The sequence below is a fragment of the Carcharhinus amblyrhynchos genome, chromosome 22 (genome assembly GCF_965287045.1).
Source record: "Carcharhinus amblyrhynchos chromosome 22, sCarAmb.v2.hapA, whole genome shotgun sequence".
Lineage (NCBI taxonomy): Eukaryota > Metazoa > Chordata > Chondrichthyes > Carcharhiniformes > Carcharhinidae > Carcharhinus > Carcharhinus amblyrhynchos.
Window position 1 is genome coordinate 19,092,960 of NC_137345.1, and position 22,453 is coordinate 19,115,412.

Below are 22,453 nucleotides of genomic sequence, written 5' to 3' on the forward strand. Positions count from 1 at the left end.
CCTCATAGCTAATGCCCTCCATAACCAGGCAACATCCTTTTAAATCTTTTCTGTACTCTCTCCAAAGCCTCCACATCCTTCCAGTAGCATGGCAACTAAAATTGAATATTATATTCCAAGTGCGGCCTAACTAAGGCTCTATAAAGCTGCAACATGACTTGCCAATTTTTAAACTCAATGCCCCAGCCAATGAAACCAAGTATGCCATATACCTCTTGATTACCTTCTCCATCTGCATTGCTACTGTCAGTGACCTGAGCACCTATACACCCAGATTCCCTTTGCCTATTAATGCTTTTAAGGATTATGCAATTTATTGTATATTTCCTACCTGTATTAGGCCCTCCAAAATACATTACCTCACACTTGTCTGGATTAAACTCCATTTGCCATTTCTCCGGCCAAGTTTCCAACTGATCTATATCCTGCTGCATCTTCCGATGGTCCTCATCGCTATCCTCAAATCCATTTGGGTCATCTACAAACTTAATCAAACCAGTTACATTTTCCTCCAAATCATTTATATATATTACGAGCAGCAACGGTCCCAGCAGTGATCCCTGAGGAATGCCACTTGTCACAGTCCTCCATTCAGAAACGCACCCTTCCAACACTACCCTCTGTCTTCTTTGACTGAGCCAGTTTTGTATCCATCTTGCCAGCTCACCTCTGATCCTATGTGACTTCACCTTCTGCACCAGTCTACCATGAGAGACCTTATCAAAGGCCCTACTGAAGTCCATTTGGACAACATCCACTGCCCTACCCTCAACCATCTTCATCACTTCCTCAAAAACTCGATCAAGTTAGTGAGATACGACCTCCCCTTCACAAAACTATGTTGTCTCTCACTAATACATTCACTTATTTCCAAGTGTGAATAAATTCTGTCTCGAAGAATCCTCTCCAATAGTTTCCCTACCACTGATGTAAGGATCACCGGCCTGTAATTACCTGGATTATTCTTGCTACCCTTCTTAAACAAAGGAACAACATTGGCTATTCTCCAATCCTCTGGGACCTCCTCTGTAGCCAGTGAGGATACAAAGATTTCTCACAAGGCCCCAGCAATTTCCTCATTTGCCTCTCTCAGTATTTTGGGGTATATCTCAGCAGGACCTGGGACTTGCCTACCTTAATGCTTCTCAAGAACCCCAATACCTCCTCCTTTTTGATCTCAACATGATTCAAACTATCTACACATCCTTTCCCAGACTCATCATCCACCAAGTCCTTCTCTTTGGTGAACACGGATGCAAAGTACTCATTTAATACCTCGCCCATTTCCTCTGGTTCTATGCATAGATTCCATCCCTTGTCCTTGAGTGGGTCAACCCTCTCTCTGGCTACCCTCCTTGATCTATCAAATATTTATCCACCTCCACTTTAGAAACTTCCGATGATCCAGCCTCCATTACTCTGCAGGGCAAAGACTTCCAGAGATTCACCACCTTTAGTTACAAGATAAAGGGCTGGTCATTTAAAACTGAGATGTATAGAGATTTCTTCTTGCAACGTCCCCTTGTTCAAGACTCTCTCACTCAAAAACTGTACCTGCTTTCCTTATCCTTCTAGATGGTAGTGTTGTCCAAGGAAACTTGTTGAATTCTTGCACTGCATCTTGTAAATGGCACACGTTATGGTGCATCGGTGTTGGGAGTGAACGTTTGTGGAAGGGACGTCAATCAAATAGGATGGTGTTGAACACCTTAAGCATTGTTGGAGCTGCACTCATCCAGACAAGGGGAGAGTATTTTGTTACACTGCTGATTTGTGCTTGTAGACTGTGGACAGGCTTTGGCGAGTCAGGAGGCACGTTACTTGCTGGAGGATTCCTAGCCTCAGTTCTGCTCATTTAACCACAGAATTTGTATGGCTGACCCAGTTCAGTTTCTGGTCAATGGCAACCCGCTGGATGTGGATAGTGGGGGATTTAGTGATTGTAATGCCATTGGATGTCAAAGGGCAATGATTAAAGGTGGGGATTACAAGACTGTTCCTTAAAATTTTCTACCATTTTTGTTCAGAGAGAAGTTTAGTCCTAACTCTGCCATTTAAACTGCAACGCTCACTTGTGAAAGAACAAAATCTCCAGGGATACATAGTTGCAGTTTAAAAGCAGCAAAAATGCAAGAAAGTTGGAGTTGTGTTTGTCCGTTAAAGTGAATGCATTCTAGAGTTGCTTCAAAGAAAAAATCTAATTAAGAGTCTACATTCTCTCCCATTAGATATCCATGGGAATAGTATCATAATTGATATAAAAATGTGCATTTTAGATTAAAACTTTGATAATAAGTACCCATTTTAATACTACCATTCACTTTTGTTAAGAAGTAGTGATAAAATGGAAAATAAGGAATCCAATAATTGGAATTTGTCTTGGTAGATGTACATTTAAAAAAAATGGAAATTTGACGAAAGGCATTTGATGGAACCAAGGCTTTTGATATGCTGATTAACCAAGCGACACTGAACGAATATTTATCTAAAGCAAGTTGGTCTCAATGGGATAAAATGTCAGGAGTTAAAAAGCTTAAAAGATGGTCACCATTCCAAAAAGGTGACCTCGTATACCAAGAGTAATTTCTAAGTAGGGTCATCAGTTTAAGGGAAAAAATACAGTACATCAGAGGCAATTTCACAATTGTTGGATTTTGCTTAGTTTTAAAACCTATGTGATGTTGTTTGCTGAGGTTTAGCTCGGTGGTTAGGGAAACGGAGAGATTTGGAACTGGGTAAAATTTAAAGTTACCGTCTATAGCCATTACTATAGCCAAGTGTATTTTTGTTGTCTTTTGTGTGTGTTTTGCTGTTTAAAAAACATTTATTTTGTTTAAAACCATCACAAACATAGCTCGGACATCGTTGACCGTCTTCACATTATATCAAATTGCAAAGTATCGTTGAGAGTAGGCATTCCAAAATTTCCCTTCTAGGATTAGAAGTATCCTAGCATTTAATATCAGCTGTACTCTTAATAATTTTCAACTCTTTTAATGTGATCTGGCCCCAGGGTTCTGAATCCCACCATTAAACCCAACTGTGTGGTCACTGATATTTCTCTGGGCAGCCAATATTAGCAAAGAGGGCAGTCCAATTAAGGATGGTGGGTGGCCAGTCAGAAGCCTTGAAAGCAGCGGCATGTTGCAATGAGACTTAGAGAGGAGGAACTTCAAAATTGTGACATCCTTGAGCAATGTATTTTTCCAATCAGAACAGTGCAGTGGGATGTGGATAGGAGAACTTCCCCAGCTGAACCCTGGGCTACTGCAATACCTAGGCAAGCAGAGTCTCTCTGCCCAAGAGCACTAGTCCCTCAGTCTGGTGATCTCCAGGCAGCTGAATTGCCCCCACCCCAGGTCGGAGACCAGTGGAGGCCAAGGGCTGTTAGACGCTGATTGCATTGACCTCAAGTGGCTGTTAACAAATTGGGTTGGCACAAGCACATGTGGATGAAAATCCCTGCTAGCACCTCCATCCTGCCTCTGAAAAAAATGGCCTGGTGCGCGATGAAGCCCAAGAACAGGCGTAGAGAACATTAAGTGCTGGTCCACCTTCAATCTTAGCCCCCAGTGAGGCTTTAACAAAAATAAACAAGCCCCTTAGGTTTATTATAAAGAACATGTGACCTTTCCTTACATTTCTCATAGCGTCCCTACAGTGCAGAAGGAAGCTATTCAGCCCATCGAGCCTGCATCGACAACTGTCCCACTCAGGCCTTATCCCTGTAACCCCACATATTTACCCTGCTAATTCCTCCTGACACCAAGGAACAATTTACCATGGCCAATCGACCCAACCTGTACATCTTTGGACTGTGGGTGGAAACCAGAGTACCTAGTGGAAACACACGCAGACACTGTGAGAATGTGCAAACTCCACATAGTCAGCCAAGGTTGGAATTGAACCCAGGTCCCTGGCATTGTGAGGCAGCAGTGCCAACCACTGTGCCGCCCATTTCTCCACAGTAATTATTGCCTCTTCATTTAAAAGTGTGGCTGCAAAGTCCTTTGGCTGCCAAGATTTTAAGCTACAAGAAGAAACACTAGAATTCTTAAATTTATATCAATTATACTGTATACACACAAATTTTAGCAAGTAGAAAGCTAAAATCTGCTTCCAGCTAAACAGAGTAATTTATTTTCACCACCTACAGCGCTGTACAAAAGGGACTTAACTGAATGTCAAAATTATATCATAACATTAGAAGGCAAGTTGGTGTCTGTATTCACTAAATACTTGCCAACTTTTGGAGAGGAAACATCAGAAGGGTGAAATATACTCACTGCTCAAAGTGAAACTCCCTTTCAAACAAACATGTACCTGTTGTATTCTGTATGTGCAAACTTCCCATGACATTTCCCCCAATGAGTCGCAGGATGTTGCTTTACAGCAAGAAATATGCAACGTAATGTTGGATACTTTCCAAAGAATTGGCTTGCTTTTTTTTGGAAACAGGACTAAAAAGTTGAGCTCAAGTTGTCAGATTGGAGTGGAAGCCAAAATTAGATGAATGGGAAGATATTCCCATTGGGGGTGGCACAGTGGTTAGTACTGCTGCCTCACAGTGCCAGGGACATGGGCTCAATTCCAGCCTTGAATGGTTGTCTGCAGAGTTTGCACATTGTCCACGTCTGTATGGGTTTCCTCTGGGTGTTCTGGTTTCTTCCCGCACTCCAAAAGATGCACAGATTAGGTAGGACTGGCCAAGCTGAATTGCCCCCGAGTGTCCCAAGTTGTGCAGGTTAGGTGGATTAGCAGAGAAAATGCATGAAGTTGAAGGGATAGAGTGGGGTATGGGCCCGAGAAAGATGCTGTCAGAGAGTTGCTGCAGATTCGATGACCGAATGGCCTCTTTCTGCATTGTAGTGATTCTACATTCCAGATGCAAGTACACTGGGAGTACGTGTGCATGTCAATGTGATCAGGGTTTTGCTGGGTTTGTCACAAGCAAACAGGAGCATTGGCAGAGTTAGAATTTTTGGGGGTGTTACCATACCAGAAATGAACTATGTGTGTTACAGACAAGCACCGGGATTTGGGGGGGGGGCGGGGGGGGAGGGTGGTAGTGGTTACAGTATCTGGAATGGAGAGAAGCGATACTTTGGCTGCATGTGTGTGTGTGGGGGGTGGGGTGGGGGGGGGAGGGGGGAAGCGGGGGGGCATAGATGGAGCTGGTAGCATTTGGATCTAGGAACATAAAAATCAGGAGTACAATCACAGGGGTTTTGTTCAGTGATCAAGTAGAAATGATGTACAAGATCTTTAGCTGCCAAGGCTGTAAGCTCCAGGAAGTAACACGAGAAGTCCGAAGTTTATCAAATATTTGTACTGTGAGCACACAAAATTTAGCAAGTAGCAAAGGAGGTAGGGAGAGGTACAGTTATGTGGAGATTCAGGATGGAGAAGGGTTAGTGCTTACTGAAATTAGTGAGAGGCCTTGCTTTGACATAATGGATAGTATTTAACGGATATGACTGGGGAATGGGGGTGGGGAAAGGGGGCAGGTCTTGAAAACTGGCAAGTGCCCTTTACAGAAATGCTCACTTTGCTGTGCCAAACAAGCACTTAATCAGAAAGCCCGGGCCCTGGGAAGAAGAGGTCCCACTCATCTGATAGTTCCCAGCCAGCGGCTGACAGCTTTCCATTGCTTGGCAGCACTACCAGGGTAGTGGTGCCAACTGCTGATGTAACACTCACTCACCCGGTCTAGGATCGCTGATGAACTCTGACATTGGTAAGTGATGTCAGGAGGCTCCCAGAATCCCAAGGCTTTTTATGCATATACAGGAAGGAAGAAGGTAGCTAAAGAAAGGGTAGATCCACTTAAGGACAGTGGAGGAAATGTGTGTGTAGAGCCAGATGAGGTCCTTAACGAGTACTTTGCATCAGTATTCACAAAGGAGAAGGATGTGGCAGACGGGGAGTGTAGAGAGGATGTTGACATTCCAGGACATGTAACCCAGACAAATGTGAGATGATGTGATTTGTAAGGTCTACTGTAAAAGGAAAGTATACAGTAAATGGAAGAGCCCTTAGAAATATTAGCATACAGAGGGATCTAGCTGTGCAGATCCAGTTCGCTGAAGGAAGCAACTCAAGTGGACAAAGGTGGTTAAGAAGGTATATGGCACGCTGGCTTTTAGTCAGGGCATTGAATATAGGAAATCGGAAAATCACATTGCAGCTGTATAAAACCTTGGTTAGGCTGCATTTGGAGTATCGTGTACAATTCTGGTCACCGCATTACTGGAAGATGTTAATGCATTAGAAAGGGCACAGAAGAGATTTAACAGCATGTGCCTGGTTTGAAGGATATGGACAATAAAGAAAGATTGACCAAACATGCATTGTCAGAGGATGGGGTGAAAGGGGAACCTGATAGAGGATTACAAAATTATGACAGGTTAGATAGAGAGGATAGTCAGAGTCTTTTTCCTAGGGTTGAAAGGTCAGTTACTCAGAGGCATTGGCGGTAAGCGAGAGGGGAACTTTAAAAAGGGATGTAAGGAGCATGTTTTTCCACAGAGGGTGGTGAATGCCTGGAACGTGATGCCAGAAGTGGTGGAGGAAGCAGATTCTATAATAATGTTCAAAAGGCATCCGGATAGATACATGAATAGGCAGGGAACAGAGGGAAATGGACCACGTAGAGGCAAAAAAAATTAGAGGAGAGAGACATGTGTGTCAGCACAGACTTGGTTGGGCTGAAGGGCCTGTTCTTGGTCTCTTAAATCAGGCACTTAGTACTTTTAAACTTGGGGACGAACCCACCTCCTGCCACTGCCCTGTACGCAGGAGACTGCTTTCTGGTCTTCCCACCTGACTAGTCCTCCACCGACCTTGCCAGCAACGCCAGGTTGGGGCTGTTAAGTGCACAGTAATTGCTGTCCCACCATTGATTTAAAATTAATTCAAAATACAAAATCTCAGCTGAGACCTCCTCCTCCCGCCCACCCACACACACCAACCTTCCACTTGATTAATGCATTACACCACACCCCCCTCCTGCCCCCCAAAATTCACTACCAGGGAGGTCTTTAAATTCTGCTTGTGTTTTATAAAGGATTTGCTTAGCAAACCTGTGATAGTCAAAAAGGTTCCCAGACTTTCCTCATCAAGCTGCAATGGGAATATACCAAGATTGTTTGGACACCGGCTGAGAGAGATTCCCAGACATGAAGCGTCCAAGTTTCGAGGGAGAATATTCTAAACACAAACATGTTTGAATCACTGGGTGATGTTTATGCGACAGACCCACCCTGCATTTAAATTTGTTTTCTTCTTCGCAGCAACAACAGCTTCTCAGCAGTTGAGGCACTGATGGGCGAAGACGCCAGTCGGCTTCCTTCTTTATCCTTCTCTCTCCGACCCACTTTGCAAGCTTCTAACCCTATTTGCTGCTGTGACCAACCAGAGTCAAGCTGCAGACAGAGACTTTTCCTGCAAGACCCTCTGGAGAAGAACAGCCAAATCAACCGCCTACATCTTCAAGTCAGAAGCACTGGGACCAGTGAAGGGAAGTTGCAATACCACCAGATTCTGCCCGAAGCCAGCCAAACCACCAATAGATTGGACAACCTAAAAGAGGCCAACAGATTGTATAACTTCCAGTTCTCTGATAACTTGATCTCATTAAGCAAACTCCTCTTTCTTTGTTAAATTCAACAAAACCTTTCCAACTGGTTCTTTTATGATCACAACACAAACAGTTAAACATTCATTAAATTGGCAAGTTCACCTTTTTTAAAAAAAAAAGTGAGGGGACTGCCATTCAATCCCTTCTCACCAGGTCAGGACATCCCTGTTATTCACAGTATAATACAGTGGGTTGGTTAGCTCAGTTGGCTGGGTAACTGGTTGGCGATGCAGAGTGAAAGCAACGGGTTCAATTCCTGTATGGGCTGAGGTTATTTCACCTTCTCAAACTTGTCCCTCGTCTCAGGTGTGGTGATCCTCAGGTTAAATTACCACCAGCCTGCAGTCACCTGGGACTATGGCAACTTTACTTATTTACTTAACAAACTTTGTTGACGAGATTTAATAGTTACCACGAGCCTGCTTTCTGGTTACCATTTTAGTTTTTACTCCTCTGTAAGTAAAAACAGTCATCCAAAAGGAAGTCCATGGCTTTCAAAGCCTCACTAATTCACAGACCTCTCAATATGGACGGGTTTTAATTTTAATCATTTTAAAAGGAGCATAAATTGCAGACATGGGATTTTTTAAGACTATGTTAAAAAAAAACTGAACGAACACTTCCTACAATACACAGAACCAATTCACACTTTTTAAAATAATATCCAGATTGCCACAGTATATACACTGGTCCCTTAGCCAAATAATATGAAATGTACCAGGTTCCTTATCTGTTCACAGATGACATTCTGACCTGATGGGGCAGACAGGAGAAACCTTAAATAAACTATTCCTGGACAGAGATAATTACCATGAAACGATATTTAATTACTTCCCACACTCCAAAGTTAACACATAAATAATAGTCTTCAAGTTCAGCGAATTCCACTAAAGAGAGAGAGAGAGAGAGAGTTAAGTTTTGTTGGCATGCATTCCAAATGCTGAATCCCAGATTGCTGGCTTTTTGTAAATGCTGAGGTATAAATATATTCAAAGCATTTGATACAGGGCATAAAATTCTCACATTTTAGATCATTCCATTTCAATGTCGAAAATTCAAAAAAGAAAAACATGGCATTTTGTCCCCATCAACAAGGCTCCGAAAATCAGTAAAAAAAAAATCAGCTTTAAGAGAACAGCAGACATCTTCCATCTATTATTGCTTCTGAAGCAATTTAATGCTCGTAGTATGTAGATCCCTGGATCTGCACTGCGTTTTCAGGCATCTAGTTCAAGTCTGTAATTGGAGAGCAAATCCCAGCATGCTTAGCAGACTTGCCTATCATGCAAAATGTTGTCAGACATTAAAGTTTTCCTCAAGAACATTTGTCTCAACTTAAACCAAATATGTTGAGCCAGAATAATTTCACATCATTCGCCCTCCCCACATATTATGCGTGGTTTGTTTAAAAAAAAGGATGAATGGTTTCCATAGCAACCTGACGTCAGGCAACTTTTGATCAGCCGGTTGCTCTGGGTCCCAATAATGCACGCTGGGAGTTGTAGTCTCAGTCAAGTTTTCCCAATTAAGTCAAAACCGCTCACCGCGGGAGACATTGCAGCATCGAGATTGGACAGGCCATCATGTGACAAACTTCCAAAAATCTTCAGTGTGAATATATATGTACATTGGTTCGGATCATTCGGTCCTGCTAAGGAGGAAGAATTCCACTCACCTTATTAACAACTGGAGGAGTATTTGAAACCTCATGCCTTATAAAGAAAAAAAAATGCATTTCCATCAGCCGCAACATCAGTTTTTTTTTGTAGAAAAGCTCCTATGCTCCAACCAACTATTGCTTTGCTAGTTAGCTTATACCGTTAATATAAAACCAGAACATGGACACAATATCACCATTTTAAAACTCAAAACTGGCAGCCCGATTCAGGTAATCCCATTACACCCGAAGGCTGCACATTTGGCCTTCAGTGCCAAGTGATTTTCATGATTGTTTGAGCCTTGAGCACCAAAGCCAAGGCTGACAATCCAGCGCAGTACTGAGGAGGTTCCGCACTGTCAGAGGTGCTGAGGACGTTATCCAGTGCAGTCAGAGGTGCTGTATTTCCAATGAGCTAAACGGAGGCCGCATCTGCCCACTTCAGATGTAAAAGATCCCGTGGCAGTATTTCAGAGAGGAGCAGGGCTGTTAGTCCTGGTGTTCTGATCAATATTCAAATCGCCCAAATGAACATCACAAACAGATTACCTGGGCCGTTGTCATGCTGCTCTTTGTGGGATAAAATCACTGCTGCTTTTCCCAAGTGGCTCTGCTGAAAAGTGCTTTGAAACGTCTGGCGGTTATGAAAAAGCACTATATAAATGCAAATCTTTCTTTCCCAAATCCAAAAGTGCCACACATGGACTATTGGCTGAAAGCACAATGCTATTATTTTTTAGACGTCACAAAATGGTGACTCCTGTTGTAGTCGGAGAAGATCAAGAGTGGCCAATCCTGGGATCACAATTGGAAGGCAACATGCATAACATAAAATGCTCACTATAATGTGTAAAATAGCAAATTATACATATGGGCTACAACAGGAGGACTGAAGATCTCACTGTAAACAAAATTGGTCCTTTAGCTGCAGATGTATTATTTCATGCCATAAAGAGCTGTATTGTTTTCCTGCACAATTACTTCCACTGCAAAACATTTAGAAATGTTGAGCACACGAAACAACACATCCTTTAAATGGTGAGTAAAAAACAAGTACACAAGTCTCTGTGGGAAATCTTCCAATGATTCAGAACAACTGATAAAAAAGAAATGGCATGGTGTTCCAGAGAAAATGCCCTAGCAGCACAAGATAAGGCACTCATGACCTACACTACTTCAACACTTGTCTACCCCAGCCAATCCCAATGTTATGTGTTAATTTCAACCAGCAGGCAAACAAGCCACAGCCAAGGCTCAGCCAATCCTTTTCTAAGCCAGCTCTGGATTAACACACCATTATTAGCTTTCCTAAGAAGGGAGAAAGAAAAATCCCTCAACTGCATTGGTCACTGCAACTTAAAAGGGCAGCATACGGTGACACCACTCGTCCTTACCAAAATCAATGTGATTAAGTAAATCCCCCATTAATAACTGGGTTGATTTTGTGCTCAAAGGCTTCTCAACCTTTTGTCTAGGCTCAAGCGCCAAGTTGGATACAATGCCTTATCTTGTCAGCTTGGATCTTGTTTGCCTTTATTGAGGGCACCTGGAACTGGATTTCGAAGCATGCAAAGAATGGATTTGGGTTTGCTTGATCCACTCTGTGCATTGGCTTTGTAACTTGGAGGTTGGAGTAATTTGCTTTTTTTAAATAAAGTGCAAAGATGTGCAGATTTGGGTTGATTGGTCATGCTAAAATTGCCCCTTCGTGTCAGGGAGATGAGCAGGGTAAATACCTAGGTTATAGCGGTAGGGCCTGGATGGGATTGTTATCGGTGCAGGCTTGAAGGACCAAATGGTCCTCTTCTGTACTATAGGGATTCTATGATTCAATAGCAGCAGGTAATCCAGTAAATCTGGATTTTCAACTGGCCTTTCATAAGATGCCCTGTAATAGACTGACGAATAAGGTTACAGAATGTGGAGACGGGGACAAGATTGGTAACTGATTTACAACCATACAAACAAGGTGCAGCAGTAGGCCATTCCAACTTTAACCCTGCTCCACCATTCAACAAGGTCATAGAACATAACAGCGCAGAACAGGCCCTTCGGCCCACGATGTTGCGCCGACCAGTTAAAAAACAATGACCCTCTAACCTAAACCAAACCCTTACCATCCATAAACCTATCCACGGATCTCTTAAACGCCCCCAAACTAGGCGCATTTACAACTGCAGCAGGCAGGGCATTCCAATCCCTCACCACCCTCTGGGTAAAGAACCTACCCCTGACATCCGTCCTATAACTACCACCCCTTAATTTAAAGCTATGCCCCCTCGTGCTAGCTTTCTCCATCCGAGGAAAAAGGCTATCACTGTCCACCCTATCTAAACCTCTAATCATCTTATATGTCATGGCTGGTCTAACCTATCATCCCCTTGCTTACCAATAATCCAACCACTTCTGCCTTAAAAATGTTCAAAAGAGTCTATTTCCTCTGTCTTTTCAGGAAGATGTAGAGACAGAGACTCACCATTCTCTTGAGAGGGAAAGAATTTTGTCTCATCTGTCTAAACTGGCAACGTCTCATTTTTAAACAGCGATCCTGAGGGCAGGATTTTCCACACAGCCCCATGACGTTGTGGCATTGAAGGTAGCCTATCGTTGGCAGGATCCTTGGGTCCCACTACTGTCAACACTGGTTCCCATTCCCTCCTACCCACGCCCCATCATTAGGAATCCAAGACAGAGACTGGAAGATCCTGCTGGCAACAACAGCTAGATCAAGATTCTCCAAAAACGAGAAACATCCTTTAAGTGCATTCTGCTGACACTCCTCAGGATCTAATAGACTTCACAATCAAATTGCCTCTTACTTTTCTAAACTTCAGCACATATAAACCTAGCCTGTCCAATCTGTCCTCAAGACAACCCACCCTTCCAGGTATTAATCTGGTAAACTGTCTCTGAACTGCTTCCAACACATTTACATCCTTCCTTAAATAAGGTGACCAACACAGTACGCCAAATGGATGCCCTGCCCACCTGGCATAATCTCCCTACTCAATTCCCCTCACTATAAGCAACAGCATTATTAGATTTCCTAATTACTTACTGCACCTGAATGCTTCTGTGATTCATACGTTAGGACACCCAGAGCCCTTTGCAATCTCTCAATTACATAATAAGCTTCTTTTTCTTAATTCTTTCTACCAAAACAAACAATTTCACTTTTTCCCCACATTCTTGATTTGCCAGATCTTTGCCCACTTAACCTATCTATGGGGGAGACTCTCCAGTCTCCCAACTGAGTGTTTCCCGCTGGTGGGAGGTGGCACATGGTTTGTTAGTGGAGGGAATCTCTGGTTTTGTTCCCGTCAATGAGAATTCCCACTGACATCGCCACAGGCCAGTCTATATATCTTTTGGTAGCCCTTTAGGTGCTCTTCACAAGTTACTTTCCTACCCGTATCATCCAGCAACCGTCTGATCTAAATCATTTATATAAAATTGTAAAAAGCTGAGATCCCAGTACAGTATTTATATGATTGCTCACTGGGAATGCCCGGGATATTGGTAATAGGGATTAGGAATGATAATGTCATTGAATGTGGAAGGAAGCTACGGACCTTCTCTTGTTGGAGATGTTCAGTCTTGCACACGCGTGACATAAATGTTACATGGTTCAGATAGGAAAATTAGGACTAGGCCATAAACACTGGCAATGGGCTGGTTGCACCAAATGGTCTGTTTATTTGCCTTATATTCTTTTTGAGCCCCAAGCAAATTGGCTGCTGTGTTTCCCACATTACAGCATCGGCTGCATTTTAAAAAGTACTTCACTGACTGTGATAAAAGCAAAATACTGCAGGCGCTGGAAATCAAGAAATAAAAAAAAAACAGAAAAATGCTGGATAAACTCAACAGCTCTGACAGCGTCTGTGAAGAGAGAAACAGAATTAACGTTTTGAGTCCATACGACTTCTTCAGGGCTAAAGAGAGGGGAAAAAATGATGGATTTCACAGTTGGAGCGAGAGAAGAGGGTGAAAAGATGGAGCATAAAGTCAGGGAGAGATCGAACCCAAGGAGAGATTGACAAAGATGCCATGAGCACAAGAACGTGAGTTGTTTCAAAATGTCCTGAGTATGCAATAAAAATTTCCTTCTTTCCAGCTAGCCCCTCATTTATCTGCCCACTTCTAAAGATCTTACAAACATTTTGAGATATCCTCTGGCATAGATTATGTTATTGATACACTATACAGATAGCTTCCATCATGTTGCACTGTACTAGAACAGTGTCACACCCATGTCAAAACCTAGATATTGAGATACAACGCTATATTTACATATTTTGAGTAACAACATCCTCGATCGCTGGGAATCACATCACCCAGCAGTTCAAATTAATTAGGTGCTATAATGGTTTTAAATCTAACTTTATTCCATGTATGCACTTGTCCTCCCCTCACCAATTCAAGATATAACCCCTTCATTTTAGTAACAAAATGCATTTGGCTGATAAACAGGGACACAGGAGAAAAAGCCTTAAAACATACCGAGGAAGAAAACTTTGTAGCAACAATTTTAACCAAAACGAGAAACCTTGTCATGTTCATTAATTCTATCCAGAGGTCTAGAATAACCCTGCAGTCACCTTCAGGGCTGAATTACCTCGCTGACTGCAAGGGCAGGTCAAAGGGGAGACAAATTATTTCAAAAAGGTGGAATAGAATCCCTACAGTACAGAAGGAGGCCATTCAGCCCATCAGGTCTGCACCGACCACAATCTCACTAGCCCCTATTCTTGTAACCCCACACATTTACCCTATAAATCCCCCTGACACCAAGGGTCAATTTAGCATAGCCAAATCAACCTAACCCAAATATCTTTGGACTGTGGGAGGAAACACACGCAGACACGAGGAGAACATGCAAAGTCTACACAGATGGTGACTTGAGGTTGGAATTGAACCTGGGTCTCTGGCACTGTGAGGCAGCAACGCTAACCACTATGCTACTGTTCCACCCACAGGCAGTTGAGGGAGAACAAACTTGAAGGTTTATGGGGCTGCAGGAGGGAGGTGGGGGGACATGGGACTCACTGCATTACTCTGAGCCAGCAAACACGGGACAGACTGAATAGCTTCCTGCGTCACAACTACTCTATAAATCAGTGAAGTTTAGTCATGCTAAAGCTTTAATGCAAATCAGTGTATTCTTTTAAATTTGTGATCATTATTGTATACTTATCAAAAGGTGACTTAAAAAACCCCCCAGAATTATACAGATATTAAGTGTGGTATACTTTTACTTATTTTGTATTCAGACCCTCCTAACTTTGCCAGGAACTGAAACTAGAATTTACAACAGATACCTACCCTGCCTTTAGCCCGGCACCACGGCAAGCTAGCTGCGGTTTTCTCATTCCAAAACTTGCTGAGGTAGCAGTTCCTGCTGCTGCAAAACACAAGAATAAATATTTCAGCAACCTTTACAGCTTATAAATACCTTTGTATAGCGCCAAGCCACAAAGACAAGAGGTTCCACATCCCATTTCCAGTCTCCATCAAGCAAGCTGATCCCAAACAAGGTAGCACGAACAAAATTAGAATCAGGGACTTCTGGTCTAGACGCTGGAGAGAAAATTTCACCAGGCCTCCTGCTCGTGAATGTTACTCTGGAAAGTGGGCCTAAACACAAAGTCAGAATAGGATTTAAGTTTGGCTGAGGAGTAGAATTGCTGATGCACTTCTTTCCTGCCAATAGAAAATGGCTGCCTGCATGTGTGCAGTTACCCATGTAGACATCACTCTGCTTAATCTGAAAGCAGTCAATGTCTTGATTGCACATTGTAGTTGAATTATATCCAATGTTTCAGGCAAAAGGATAGGTCATAAAGTATTGAGTAACTGTGACAGACTTGGCTCGTGACCAAATTCAAACTTTAAAACAAAAAGGGAAACATAACTCTAATATTAATATCCTACAAAGTGTAAATTTGTGAGTTACAGTGCAAATCACAGAATCAAAGAGTTCAGAAGCAGGCCATCTGGCCCGAGTCTGCACCGAGCTGCCAATGAAGCGTCCCACCCAGACCCAATGCTCAGACACTAGGGTCAATTTAGCATGGCCAATCAACCTAACCCGCACAGCTTTGGAGTGTGGGAGGAAACCAGAGCACCAGGAGGAAACCCACACAGACATAGGGAGAATGTGCAAACTCCACACAATCACCCAAGGCTGGAATTGAACCTGCGTCCCTGGTGCTGAGGGCGGCACTGCTCCCGCTGTGCCATCCTTCGCAAACTACTTGTAGGGAATACCCACAAAATGAATATCTGGATGTTTGAACACTACAGTGCTGAAGATCCCCACCACACAACACCCACTACCACCCAGCTCAAGTGAATAAATATTTGGACAAAGTGATTGGTCTTGAGGAGCATCTTAAAAAGGAGTATAGAGGGAGAAAAAAAAATAGAGAAATAATGAGGGAACGCCAGAGCCCAGGGCCCCAACAACTGAAGGCACAGCCACAAATGCTGCAGCAATTAAAATCAGGGTACCCAAGAGCACAAAGTTATAGAGACTGAGAAGAATGCAGAGACAGGGAGGGGGCAAGGTTGTGGAGTGATTTACAAACAAAATATTTAGTTGTTCTGTTCAGGACAGAAAGGAGGAGAAATTTCTTCACCCAAAGCGTGGTCAAACTATGGAATTCACTACCACAGAATTGAATGTTTTCATGAAGTAGTTAGATATGGCACGATTACCTGGGCCTTTTGCTAATGCTAGATTTAATTATTCAAACACATTCCTTGCTGACCTCTCACATTCTACATTAGAAATATCCTACCTTGTATCTTTAGATATGACCCCTATTTCTGGGCACACCCCCACCCCGCCTCCCCCCCACGCCCCGCCTCCCCCCCCATGCCCCGCCTCCCCCCCCCCCCACCATCAGGAACATCCTTCTTGCATCTATCCTGTCAGAATTTTATATGTTTTATGAGATTCTCCCCACTCATTCTTCTGAACTCCAGCGAATACAATCCTAACCAACTCAATTTCTCCTCATACGTCAGTCCCATCATCCCAGGAATCAGTTTGGTAAAGCTTCTCTGCAGTGCTTTATATGGAAAGAACATCCTGCCTCAGATAAGGACACCAAAACTGCACACGATACTCCAGGTGTGGCCTCACCAAGGCCCTGTATAACTGCATCAGGACACCCAATATCAATGATATGTGGTCAAATATGACACTAGAGTTGAAAAGTCTGGTTCAGACTCAAGACATTTGCAAAGGGAGGGAAGAAAGAGAGATAGAGATGGTGAGAACAGTTACAGTTGGTGATCGGGACCAAAAACATGACTTTGATTTTTCCAGTGCCTAAATGGGGGAAATTTCTGTTCAACAGATATTGGATGTCAGACACGTAACCTGATAACTTAAGGGACAGTGGAGGGTTTCAAAGAGGTATTGACTAGATAGAAGTGTGCATACACACACACGGACTGATAAAACAAGCTGTGATTTCAGGTTAAGTTAATGAGGGAAGCACCAGGAAGAGAAACTACTGAAGGTGATTTTCTAGCAATGACTGGATGTTAAGAATGGAAACAGTTGGCAGCAGTCAGGTTTAACTGGAAACCAAGGAGATATAACACTACATTCTCCCCTATATACTCTAGGGACAGAAAGCTTTGTCTGCATAGCACCCAAGAAACAATACTTTTCACTGTATACCAATACATGTGACAATAATAAATCAAGTCAAAGATGCATTGGAGGAGAATAAGTTTTGGAAGGCCAGTGTTCAAAGAATTCTCTCTCCCCTGAAGAATCCAGAATTTGCAGGAGAGGGTGCGAAAATAAAAGTCTCTCGGACTGTTAACCTAAGTATCAGCAAATAAGCCTGCAATTTGCTAATTAATTTTAAAAAGGGGGTTTAGGTCTACAAGAGGAATATTGCTCGAATAGGAATTCATTGTGAGAAGTTAGCAGTTAAGAACTGTATCTTGTCTTAACTTTTAACAATTGAACAATACTTAAGATAATTCATTTGTTATAGTTAAACTATGTTGTTAAATAAAATTTGTTTTGATGAAAGCTTCCAAGTGTGTTAGTACAGTTGAGTCTGGAGTGAAAGATCACATCCTCAAGGCCAAAATAGCAAATTTTTGGGGTCTAGCCTGACTTTAAAATATATCTTGGGGTTTCTGATCCGTACCCAAACAACTTTTATATTATGATTATTACCTAGATATTTGCCCACTGAAACACATTTTACTTGCCCTCCTTCAGTTCCCAGCACTCAAACCAACACTGCTTCTGACCTCAGGCAAAAAGCATGTACAAAGTTTAACTGTTCACATTTTTTAGAAGTCTTCAGCCTTCTTGCTTTTATTTCTGTTTTCCTCCAGTTTATATTAGGGAACTGAAGTACCAAATTATAGCTGCACTCTATTTCCTCTGATGTTTGCCTGCAGATTTTCTGCTCCATCTGCTTACTATCTGGACATCCATAAAAATACATCCAAAAATGTTACAGCTCCTTTTCTGTTTCTTAACCCCAACCAAATAGCTTCAATTGTTGAACCCTCTTGCATAAAAGCAGTTATAGCCCCTACATCATAACCTCAACATCTCACATAACTTGTCAGCCTTATTTGAAATAGTCCCTTTATTCCCACTCATTCCAACATCATGCAAGTTGGCCTTGCTTTCTTTACCCTCAACTAATTACTGCTCTTCCAATGCTACTGTTTGTTCTATTATGTTTGTCCCTACGAGTTTTCCCAAGTGCCTTGTCACTCTGCAGCTACAACGTACTGTAAACTAACTCCCACAGTAATAGTTATCTTCATCACTGGTGTGGAGGGGGGTGGGATACTTGGGTTTAGTTCCAGACTTATTCAGGAGCAACCCATCCATCCTGTATAAAAAAGGTCACGTATCACATTAGTGCTCTGATGATTGTTACTATTCATAGAATCCCTGCAGTGCAGAAGGAGGCCACTCAGCCCATCAAGCCTGCACCAGCAACCATCCCACCCAGGCCAAGATTGGTGGAACGGCAAATTGTGCAGAGGGTGTGGAAAGTCTGCAGAGGGATCTAGATAGGCTGGGTGAATGGGCCAGGAACTGGCAAATGGAATTTAATGTTGGCAAATGTGAAGTTGTCCACTTTGGTAGGAACAATGGTAGGAAGGACTACTACTTACATGGCGAAAAACTGCAGCATGCTACGGTGCAGAGGGACCTCGGGGTCCTTGTGCATGAGTTGCAAAAACCCAGCCTGCAGGTGCAGCAGGTGGTCAGGAAGGCAAATGGGATGCTGGCCTTCATAGCGAGGGGGATTGAATATAAAAGTAGGGAGGTCTTGCTGCAACTGTACATACAGGGCACTGGTGAGGCCGCAGCTGGAGTACTGTGTGCAGTTTTGGTCGCCGCACTTACACGAGGATATTTTGGCCTTGGAGGGAGTGCAGAGGAGGTTCACTAGGCTGATACCAGAGTTGAGGTACGAGGAGAGGCTGAATAAACTAGGCTTGTACTTGTTAGAGTATAGAAGAATGAGGGGAGATCTCATTGAGACATATAAGATGATGAATGGGATGGATAGGATAGAGGTGGAGAGGCTCTTCCCGCTCAGAAAGGACAGTAGGACTAGAGGGCACAGCCTCAAGATAAGGGGGTGGGGGCGGTTTAGAACGGAGTTGAGGAGGAACTTCTTCACTCAAAGGGTGGTGAATCTCTGGAAAGTGGATCTGAGCCACTTCAGATCAGCCATGATCTTATTGAATGGTGGGGCAGGCACGAAGGGCTAGATGGCCTACTCCTGCTCCTATTTCTTATGTTCTTATGTTCTTATTATCCCCACAAACCCATGTATTTAACCTGCTAGTCCCCTTGACACTAATGGGCAATTTAGTATGGTCAGTCAACTTAACTCGCATATCTTTGGCATGTGGGAGGAAACCCACACAGACACAGAGGGAACGTGCAAACTCCACTTAGCCACCCAAAGCCAGAATTAAACTTGGGGCTTTGGTGCAGTGAGACAGCAGTGCTATAACTGGAAGAAAGCTAGCCTACTGTAAACACCCATCTAATAATTTCATTTATTTGTTATTACAGCTACAGAACATTTCACTGAGTTACCATTTAATCCAACTATCCTAGTTTACCTCATCACTCCAAACCTTTTCTACTGCCTCTCCAGAGATGTCAGTGTGCCCCTACATTTCTGGAGTTAATAAGTATTCTCAAGAAGTTACAACACAACTACAGATTCTTAAGATTAATCCATTGTGACACTCACCATAGGTAGCTGTGTTTACTGTGAACACAATAATAGTGAACATGTACACTTCAAAATAACTTATTGATTTGTAATGTCCCAAGGACGTGAAAAGCATTATACAAATGAAAGTAATTCTATTTTAAAAAAAAAAGACCTGTTACCATTGCACTGTTATCCTCCAGTCATTTCTTTCCATCATTTTAAAATTGATAAAATCTCAAATAGATCAATATAATTTTGCTTTCCAGAGTAAAAGGGGAAAATTAAATCATGAGAAAAGTTGAGCAAAATGCACTTGTAGCACTGGGAGATCAGGGTGCCTGCACAATGGCACCCTTAGAATTTAGCACCCGGCTTTCCGGCAAGACTAGATTCTGTCCCCTCCCCTAGCTGTTGAGAATCACATCCTTGTTTTTTTTTAAGAACAAAATGGAGTGCCACCTGATTGCAACTGGGGGCTTACCCAAAAAACAGGTGTGATTCCTTCCTGTTTTCAGCACTCAAATTTTTTGGTAAGATCATCGCCTTGGATTTTTCCACGATAGGTGGAAAAGAGAACAGTATAAATGTTTGGAGGGGTGGGGTGCAAATATCAGGAGAACTACAACAGCAATAAAGGAATTTCATATTCTAATTAACTCAGATCAAATACCCAAAATTTCTTTTCTAAATCCCAAATTATCTGCTTTTCATTCACTGTAATGCCTGGTCCACACAGTCATTGGTATCAGGGTTCAGCAGTGCCATCACACCACAGTAACTGACATAGGAGCTTTTCCATGTTTTCTTTGAAGGCTTCCAAAAGGGCATGCTTGAAAAATAAATCCCTGCTACTGTAGAGCCAGTAGCTTCTTTCCATCAAAACAGCAACAGCAGTCAGAAGGCCACAGAACGGTATCATGATCAGAAACTGGCAAATCGGAACATCCATAAACCTGCAGCATATCAGCTCTTTGTAGTTGTATCACGCACAAATTAAAAATTGCCAGCAACGCTGCTCATTCTGCTAATCTAACATGTCTACAGACCTTCCACCTGAAACCCAAAAACCCTTTCTGAACAGCATAACATTACAGCCCTGCCAAAATACAAACAGCCATAAAGTCTAAGAGGGCATCAGAAGAATAAGATGTTTGTACGAGTTTACCCTCCTTGACAGGTTTTAAAATCATGACAGATAGAACATTAAAGCAATAATACATTTTCTATTCTGATAAATATCACTCAAAGATGAACTGTACAATTGTTTTTTTAAAAAAAACAAAATGAGTTATATTCTCTGTCATGACTTTTTTCTTGGAAAAAGGAACAAGCAAAGAAAGAAATGACTGAATGCTCTGTTTCCAAAACAACATTTTAAACATATATCAGATGCATTACCAGTGAAATTCAGTCAAGCAATGTGAAACACCTTACACCAAATAATTTCGTGCTCACTGAACTGCCATTGTGAATATTGTTACTGATGTTGATTTGATAAAAGATGCGCTCAAATGTACATTATTTTCAACGGGGTCTCAGAGGACACTGATGGACAACACGGGCAAAACCACTTGCACCTGTTTACCCATCAGCAGGGATAGAAAAGAAGCAGAGCTCAAATCACAAGACAATCGGTACAGCTTCAGAAATGCAGTGTACCTTTAAATCTAGAAAAAACTAAAGGAAAAACAACATACGCAGCAGCATTTGACCTACTGATGCTACTAAGAGGAGGGTGATAAAAAACACTGCAGCGTGATATAGGAACATAAAGCCAAAATAGGCAAGAGACTTGTCCTCTCCCTCCCCCCCCGGATTTTTAAGGAGAGGGAACGGGGGTTGTAAACAGCAACTCACGTTGTTGGGATATTAGTATATGCGTTGCCACTTATTGCCCTGGTTCTCTGAATCATGTCTTCTCCCTGGGTATAAAAGGAAAGAGATTAAAAGCAGTGTTGAGGGGTTGAAGGATGTTGACCTACCTGACAGCTGCTGCTATGTTGATACAGTGTCCGCCCCAGCTGAGCAGCTGCAACATTGATACTCTGCAGCCCCCCCCCCCCCCTTTCCCGCCTTATTTACATTCTTAAATTTGTTACAAGCCCATCGGCACCGCCCCCCGCCCTTTGTGATGTCACCCCCGGCGCAGGCGAGGGCTCCCATTGGTTGGCGCCCGCTGTCCATCAGGTCCGTCTCGTGGCCGTGACGCACTTTAAAAACAAAAACACGGCGGGCACGTGACCTGCTCAGCAGCCATGGAAACGTCCGGGGTTCCAAATTACCGTAATGCCCCGTGTCACCGCGCCGCCCCACATTGCCTCCTCCTCTCTCGGCCCCAGGGCGAGGACTTTCACACTGACATTTTGGCCTCTTTTAAGGTCGAAACCAAATGAACAAACTCAAGTTAAATCAGGACAAAGTAAAAGGGATAGCTCCCCAAAAGTAGGGGAAACAGCCCCAACAAATTCAAAGTACAAAGGAAACTTGAAAACATCAAATTAAAACATGATCATTAGGGTCGATAATGCACCCCAGCCCCTACGGTGCCCAACAGGCGTGGAAGGCGTCAACTGCGCCCACGGACACCGCATGCTGTCTCTCCAGGGACACTTGGTCATGATCGTAGCCTTGGTAGAGGGGCAGTCAGGACACTAACATTTTGGCAGTAGCTTCACTGCAGCATTAATGTAAGCCTGCTTAAGACACTAATGAATAAAGTTTAACTTCTGGCAGGCAATCCAAAACATATTGCAGCACGCAATACAGTGGGCAGCATGTAGCACAGTGGTTAGCACTGCTGCTTCGCAGCTCCAGGGACCTGGGTTTGATTCATGGCTTGGGTCACTGTCTGTGTGGAGTTTGCACATTCTCCTCATGCCTGCGTGGGTTTCCTCCCACAGTCCAAAGGTGTGCGGGTTA

At 43.0% G+C, this 22,453-nt stretch overlaps 1 protein-coding gene across 1 annotated transcript in view; it reads right to left on the reverse strand.

Moving 5' to 3' along the window:
- Positions 1-21,537, reverse strand: part of LOC145356766 (zona pellucida sperm-binding protein 3 receptor-like) — a 170,734-nt gene extending 149,197 nt beyond the window's left edge. The window contains exon 1 of the mRNA XM_080209634.1: positions 21,517-21,537. The gene's annotated coding sequence lies outside the window, so the exon portion shown is untranslated. The remainder of the gene's footprint in view (positions 1-21,516) is intronic.
- Between the last annotated feature and the right edge of the window lie 916 nt (positions 21,538-22,453).